The 7,202-nt window shown below is 48.6% G+C and overlaps 1 non-coding gene across 1 annotated transcript; it reads right to left on the reverse strand.

Moving 5' to 3' along the window:
- Window positions 1-6,358: 6,358 nt before the first annotated feature.
- On the reverse strand, window positions 6,359-6,430 carry trnam-cau (transfer RNA methionine (anticodon CAU)). The gene has a single exon. It is a non-coding gene; the product is annotated as a tRNA-Met (tRNA).
- Window positions 6,431-7,202: the final 772 nt, after the last annotated feature.

The raw sequence follows: 7,202 nt of genomic DNA on the forward strand, positions 1-7,202 counted from the left end.
TCCTTGAAGAAGCTCTCTTCCTCCCTCTACAAGGATTTCAGTGAATCTCTCTCTCACTGCACCCCCCAGGTCATCTCCTCTGCACAGAAACTCTTACCTATCACATCTCCATCGCCCCTCCTCCAAGTCCCTCCTCCCTACCTTTTATCTTAGCCTGCTGGACACACTTTCCTCATTCCTGATGAAGAGCTTTTGCCCGAAACGTTGAATCTCCTGTTCCTTGGATGCTGCCTGACCTGCTGTGCTTTAACCAGCAACACATTTTCAATACTGGTCTTAAAACCAGTTTCTTACCTTCCCCAATACCCACCCACTTCTTTGTTCTTCAAAGTCAAGTGAACTCAGCGTTGAATACATTCAATGGCTGACCTAACTGCAGGAAGACATCGCCACTTGTGAACTCAACTTCTCTTGCTAATATATCATTGGCCTTGCTGATTGCTTGCTGCTCCTGACTGACAACAGGCAGTGACTGGTGTAGAAGGATGCTGAGGCCCCTTTGTCCATCCACACATCATTCCTGATGAAGGGTTCGTGCCCAAAACATTGACTCTCCTCCTCCTCAGTTCCTGACTGACCTCCTGTGCTTTTCCAGCGCCACACTTTTCAACTCTGATCTCCATCATCTCACTTTCGCCACATCTCAACATGTCACCATTTAAACAATGCGCCTCTTCTCTGCGTTTTTTTTAACATCAAAGGCTATAGATTGTGTCACTTCATTTGCCATGTGTTTGCAAATTGCGACACAGACCTGGATCAACTTTTCCAGAGTCTGTCGCACACACACACCTCCCCCACCTCAATTCACTCTTTCCTTTCAGTTGCTGCGTATTAACAATTGAACCCCAGAATGAAACAAAAAATGGATAAAGTGGTGATAAACAGACTGTTGTACTCACAAAAGTTAGACAGAGGAAGGAAGTTACAGTCTGGAGTAAAGTTCACAGAGGAAGGAGCAGCAGCAACTTCAGAACTCACGGTCCAACCTGCACATTTCGACAATGGGCGGCCCTGATTGGCAGGAGGACCAGTCTCTTTCCGGTCCTCCAAGGTTCTTCATTGGTCCATGGAAAGGAGCTGACGCGCAGTTTCTGCGGGCACCAAGGAAGACGCGCAGTGTTTTGCTGACACCGGCGGTCATGCGCAGTGCTTGCTGACACCGCGGAGCATGCTCAGTATGCAGGAATTTGTTACAGATTTTAAAGTTAAAAATCACAAAACACCTGGTTATAGTCCAACAGACTGATTTGGAAGCACTAGCTTTCAGAGCGCTGCTCCTTCACCAGGTGATTGTGGAGTGTAAGATCGTAAGACACAGAATTTATGATCTTATACTCCACACCCGCCTGATGAAGGAGCGGCGCTCCGAAAGCTAGTGCTTCCAAACAAGCCGATTGGACTGTAACCTGCTGTTGTGTGATTTTTAACTTGGTACACCCCAGTCCATCACGGGCAAGTCCACATCATGACAAATTTTAAGTGTCCAACTGCGAATACGAGAGAAAAATACCAAAGCAATTTTTTGTCGAAATGTTTTTTCCCTGTGCCTTGACATGTTATTCCTTTTGCATTTTGTCTGGCTGCTCAATGTTTCTGTCTTTTCCCCAGGATAGAGGTATTCCAAAACTACAGGGTATAGGTTTAGGGTGAGGGGAAAAGATTTTAAAAGATTTAAAAGACTAGGAATATAACATTCACCCCTTACAGGGCGAAAGTGAGGACGGCAGATGCTGGAGATTAGGGTCGAGGCTGTGTGCTGGAAAAGGAGCAGGAGAGTCGATGTTTTCGGCAAAACCCTTCATCAGAAAATAGCCATGGGGAACTGCAGAGCTGCAGCGTAAATGAGTGGGTCTGGGTGGGATGCTGTTGGGAAGGTCGGTGTGAATGGCCTGCAGGGATGATATGCCTTAGCCATGCTTATATTGAGAAATGATTACCCCAAATCTGCTGTGGGACGAGTGGGTTCCAGTTCGTGGGACACTGACACCAGTCCTGGGGAAGGTGGGATTTGTGCTGTCTCTCACTTCACATTCTGCCCCTTGTCCATTTTCTCCCCACCCACTGCCCCCTGCCCTTTCTCCCCTTTTCACACTGCACCCCGATTCTCTCCCCAACCCTCTGAACCCCAGTCATTCTCTACTCCCCAACCTCTGTCCCCTCTCCATTTCTCTCCCTTCTCCACCACCACCAGTGCCCCCGCTGGTCCTTTCTCGTGCCTCAGCCCTCTTTGATCTAGTGGCCGAGCAGAGGCTGATAGCCAAGTTTAGAACACATGAGGATGGCCTCAGCCGAGACCCTGGGTTCATGTCACACTACAGGAGACCCAGCTACACAATACACTCTCACACACACAAGCACACTCTCTTACATACTCACACGCTCGTGCAGACCCTCACTGATAGACATGCTCTCTCTCTCAGACACACAGTAACATAACCCCACACTCAAACCCACGCACACACCATCTCACATGCTTATACTCCATCACACACACATACACACACTGTACCGAGCATGCACACGCAAACTCAACCACTCTCTCTCATGCATGTACTCACATAGAGAAGTATTTGGGGTGAATCTGCGTTTGCAGGATTATATATTTGGAAATAGAACCAGTCTCACTCAAGGTTAGGATACAGAGAGACCGTACCCTCACAGTTTTCATGCATTGTCTGACCTGAGGTGTCACCTCCTTTTATAAACCTTAAGTTACCTGGAGAATGTGACTTTTAAAACGTTCTGGGATTTACAGATTAATGAATCGAAATCTACAACCCGTTTTAAAAGATGAAAGACTCTACATCAATCTAGGTTTCTTCAATATATCATTTATGTTACATGACACTATAATCTTTTATTCTATATTCTGTGTCTTATGATCCTCCTCCACAGAACCACAGGTCCAAGGAGATCTGTCCCAACTTTCCAATCTACCTTCATTGCTGACACTCCTCAGGCACGGCACCATTCACGTCAACCTGTTCATAGCCTGAGACCAACGAGCCACATGCCATGGGCGCAGCCAGCTCCAGAAGCAGCTGAGACTTGCTCAGTATGAAATACATTGTACATTCCTCCCAGAATTTCAAGCAGCAAAGCGTTTCAAGAACATCTGCTTGTCGATCTGTCTCCTGCTCCCAGAACACTGCTGTTTGTCCCGTCCCCAGGGACCGGGCTCTCTCCACTAGTGGATAATTGAACCATTTTGTTTCTACTTGTACGCTGTGCTGGTGGAAGGCAGAGCCCATTCGCTCTTCTGCTCTCTATCACTATCACTTGAGGTAGGAGACGAATGCATCAAAGGACAACTTTGAACTTGCTCCAAAGATCTGTTATGGGAGAAATGGAAAGGTGATGTGCTATCGGTACAGACAGAAATGGAGACCGGAGAGTCTTCCCTCAGGTAAATTGATACGAGTGCCTTCTTGTGCAGCCTGTTTGGTGTTCAGAATTTGCCTTGACACAGCAATCCTGCAGAAAGTATTTTGTTACACGGGCGTCTGTTTCTTTAACGCAGGAAATGGACAAAAACAGCAAGTCACGTGTTTCAACTTCACCAGTTCATTACCACCTGAGAGAAGAGGTTTCACACTTGAGGTCAGAACACACCGACAGAAGAGGACAAGACAACTCAGAGCTCCACAAGGGTGCCAGCGCAACTGTGTAAATCTGACCCGAACCACTCTCTGCACGAAAACGTCCTACATAAAGTCATTTTACCTCCCTTTTTCTCGGTCCCACATCACTTCGGTTCACACGTCAACCTGTTCGACACTACCTCCAAGCATTTCACTTCCCTGTTTTCTGCCTTGTCCGTACTCCAGACAGCCCAACCTCGTTTCACCAAGGTGCGTTTTGAGAAAATTAATCAGGCAGTTTTGCACAAGTCACGTTAAAAGAACTCGGGCTCGTCCGGGATTTGAACCCGGGACCTCTCGCAACTCATCACAGCAAAGCCCCCAAAGCGAGAATCATACGCCGAGACCAACGAGCCAGAGAGCCTGTCCGCGATGGATGCCCCACACCGCTTGAGTGACCTGAGACGTGCTCACTATGAAATACATTTGAGATTGCTCTCAGAATTGCAAGCGGCAAAGAGTTTCTCGAACAGCTGCTTCTCATTCAGTCTCCCTGCTGCTGTTTGTCACGACCCCAGGAACCGGGCTCTCTCCACTGGCAGATAATTCAACCATTTTCTTTTGAAACTCTTCTTTGACACCCGTGCGGCCAGTGACAAGCATTGCCCTCCTCACCATAGGATACAGAGAACAGGAGAAGACCACGCAGATCTCCACGAGTGTATCAACTCGACTGTGCATATTGGGCCAGTATATCGCTGTGAAATATTTATGTCCAAGCATTTTTCGGAAGCAGATGAGAAGGCGAGGTGCAGAACAGAGCGCAGTTATACGGGAAAGCTGCTAAAGACGACATTGAGTGAATAGGAGAGAGTGGGTTATGGTCCCAACACGCACCCGTTGTGCCAGGGGTTACACTTCGGGTCCACTCTTCCTTCACTCGCAACACCCCACACCCACCTCCCATAGTGCCAAGTCGCTTTCGCCTGCAACCGCCGAATGTGTAACACCTGCCCATTTACCTGCTCCCTCCTGAATATCCAAGGGCTCAAACATACCTGCCAGGTGAAGCAGCACTTTTGCCACAACCTAGTCCACTGCATTCGCTGCTCACAGTGTCGTTTCCCCAATGTAGCATGACGCATAAACTGGGTGACTGCTTCGCAGAACATCCCGGTTCTGCCCGCAGGAAAAAGGCCCTGACGTGGCGGTTGTCTGCCGCTTTAACACATCACCCTGTTCCCTGACCAACATCTCTGTCTCAGGCTTGCAGCAGTGTTCTAGCTCCAGATGAAAGAACAACAACTCATTTTCCACTTGGAGACCTTCCAGCCCTCCGGTCTTCAATATCGAGTTCCATAACTTTAGGGCCTGAACTCCCCCATGTCCTTGACCCCTACCACACAAACGACTCCTTGTTATCACCTCGTCTGCTATGACACACTACGTATTGTTAGCCACTAACAGTCTCCATGAGCAGCTATTCGCCCTCTCACGCGGATCGTTATTCACTCCTACGTCCTTCCTATTGTTCTCTCTCTCTGAGCTGGCGGCAAACACAGCAATGTACATTGGAGACTCTGAGCCAGCTGAAAGTTGCTCAGTGTGAAGTACATTCCACATTGCTCCAAGAATTGCAAGCAGCAAAGCGTTTCCAGAACTTCTGCTTGTCATTTTGTCCCCGGGGCGATGATGTTTGTCTCATCCCCAGGAACTGGACTATCTCCACTCCTCGATAATTAAACCAATTTATTTCTACTTGCACGTTGTTCTGGGGGTGGGGGTGGGGGTGGGGTGGGGCGGGGTGTAGGGTGGGCGCGGGTAGAGTCTCTCTCTCTCTCTCTCTCTCACTCTCTGAAACCGTTGGGGTGAGAGGTGTCAGTTGCATTAATGCGGGGAACATGAACAACTTTGATTGTGAACTTTCTCCAAAGGTCTGTTATCGGAGCGATAGAAAGATGCTGTGCTGGCAGGACAGAGAGAAATGGACACCGAGGACTCTTCGCTCAGGTAAATTCACATTGTTGTGCAGCCTTCTTGGTGTTCAGAAATCGTCTTCACGCAGCAATCTTACGGAAAGTCTATTGCAAAGTGGGCATCGCTTTCTTTGTTGCTACCGCGCAGCAGTTAACATCTGAGCCCCAAGTGTCGCAGATGAAGAGACTCCGAGTGAAACCTTCACTCACTGAGAGTCCTCCCCACGGCCCTGAGCTGAGGGACTGCAGGCAGTCCAACACGGAAGGGACGGTTAAAAATGAACCAGTTTTGCTCCCTCAGCCTCTCTGTCCCAGAGACAGGCAGTGGGACGCCATAAACACGTAGCACCATTCTCGCGTAGACACAAGCCGTTCAACCCATCGAATCCACGCCGGTTGCCTGTCTCTCTCTCTCTCTCTCTCTCTCTCTGAGGTTATTCACAATCGGTGGGATCCGTCCTAATCGTGGGGGAACTGTGTCTGAGTCGTGATGAGGTTTTTGACATGCTTGTCATTCACGTCTGAACCAGGGTAGCGAATTACTGCAGGGAATGGACGAAACCGCAAGACATTTGTTTCAACTTGACCAGCTGTTTGGCATCGCAGAGAACTGGTTTTGCGATCCAGTTCAGAATAAAAACCGCCGAACAACAGAATGCCACTGAGACCTCTAAAACCACGCACCTTGCATGGAGTGGATTTGGCGAGTGCATCGATATGCTACATGCCATTCGGGTATGCAGCTGGCAGAAGAGAGCACCAATCCAAAGGAAATCAGCTCGAGGTGACATTGAATAATAGCAGAGGATGGTTTCGATCCATCGACCTCTGGGTTATGGGCCCAGCACGCTCCCGCTGCGCCACTCTGCTGCCACGCTCTGAGCCCTGTCCACAGAGCGATTCAGCTTTTCATCTGGCACGCGGCTCGCACGTTCGAGACTGATGTCAAAGACCTCCGCTGCTGTCGTGTGATATGCTGTTTCGCAGACGTACGGAGGCTGTGTAAACAGAAACGTTTTTACTAAATTCCCACATTCTGTTGGTCGAACTGTGATTTCACACTGAATCACAACATGTGTCGCAGCGCAGACGGAGGCCATGCGGCCCACCTTCGCTCTGCTGGTTCTATACTTAAGTCAACGTGTGTCTATTCGTTTCATTCTCAGCGTAAATCTGCACATCTGAACGTGACCACCGAATTCCCTTTTGTGTTCATTGAATCTTCCTCTTTGTCAATGTCCGACAGGGACTTACTGACACTAACCACTCCCTGTACGAAAACGTTCTTCCTCCTGTCACTTTTACTTGTTTTCCTGGTGACCTTAAAATTCTGCCGAATCGTTGTGGACCTTTCAGGTGTGGGAACATTTTCACAACATTATTTCCTGTTTCTAGGTCCCTCATGACTTGGAAAACTTCGGTTCTCCGAGGAGAGCTGTCCCAATTTTCCAATCTACCTTCATTGCTGACATTCCCCAAACACCGCACAGCTCACGTCAACCTGTTCGACACTACATCCAACCATTTCACTTCCCTGTTTTCTGCCTTGTCCGTACTCCAGACAGCCCAACCTCGTTTCACCAAGGTGCTTTTTGAGAAAATTAATCAGGCAGTTTTGCACAAGTCAAGTTTTAGAAAAACC

Source organism: Hemiscyllium ocellatum (assembly GCF_020745735.1).
Source record: "Hemiscyllium ocellatum isolate sHemOce1 chromosome 27 unlocalized genomic scaffold, sHemOce1.pat.X.cur. SUPER_27_unloc_16, whole genome shotgun sequence".
NCBI classification, from domain to species: Eukaryota; Metazoa; Chordata; class Chondrichthyes; order Orectolobiformes; family Hemiscylliidae; genus Hemiscyllium; species Hemiscyllium ocellatum.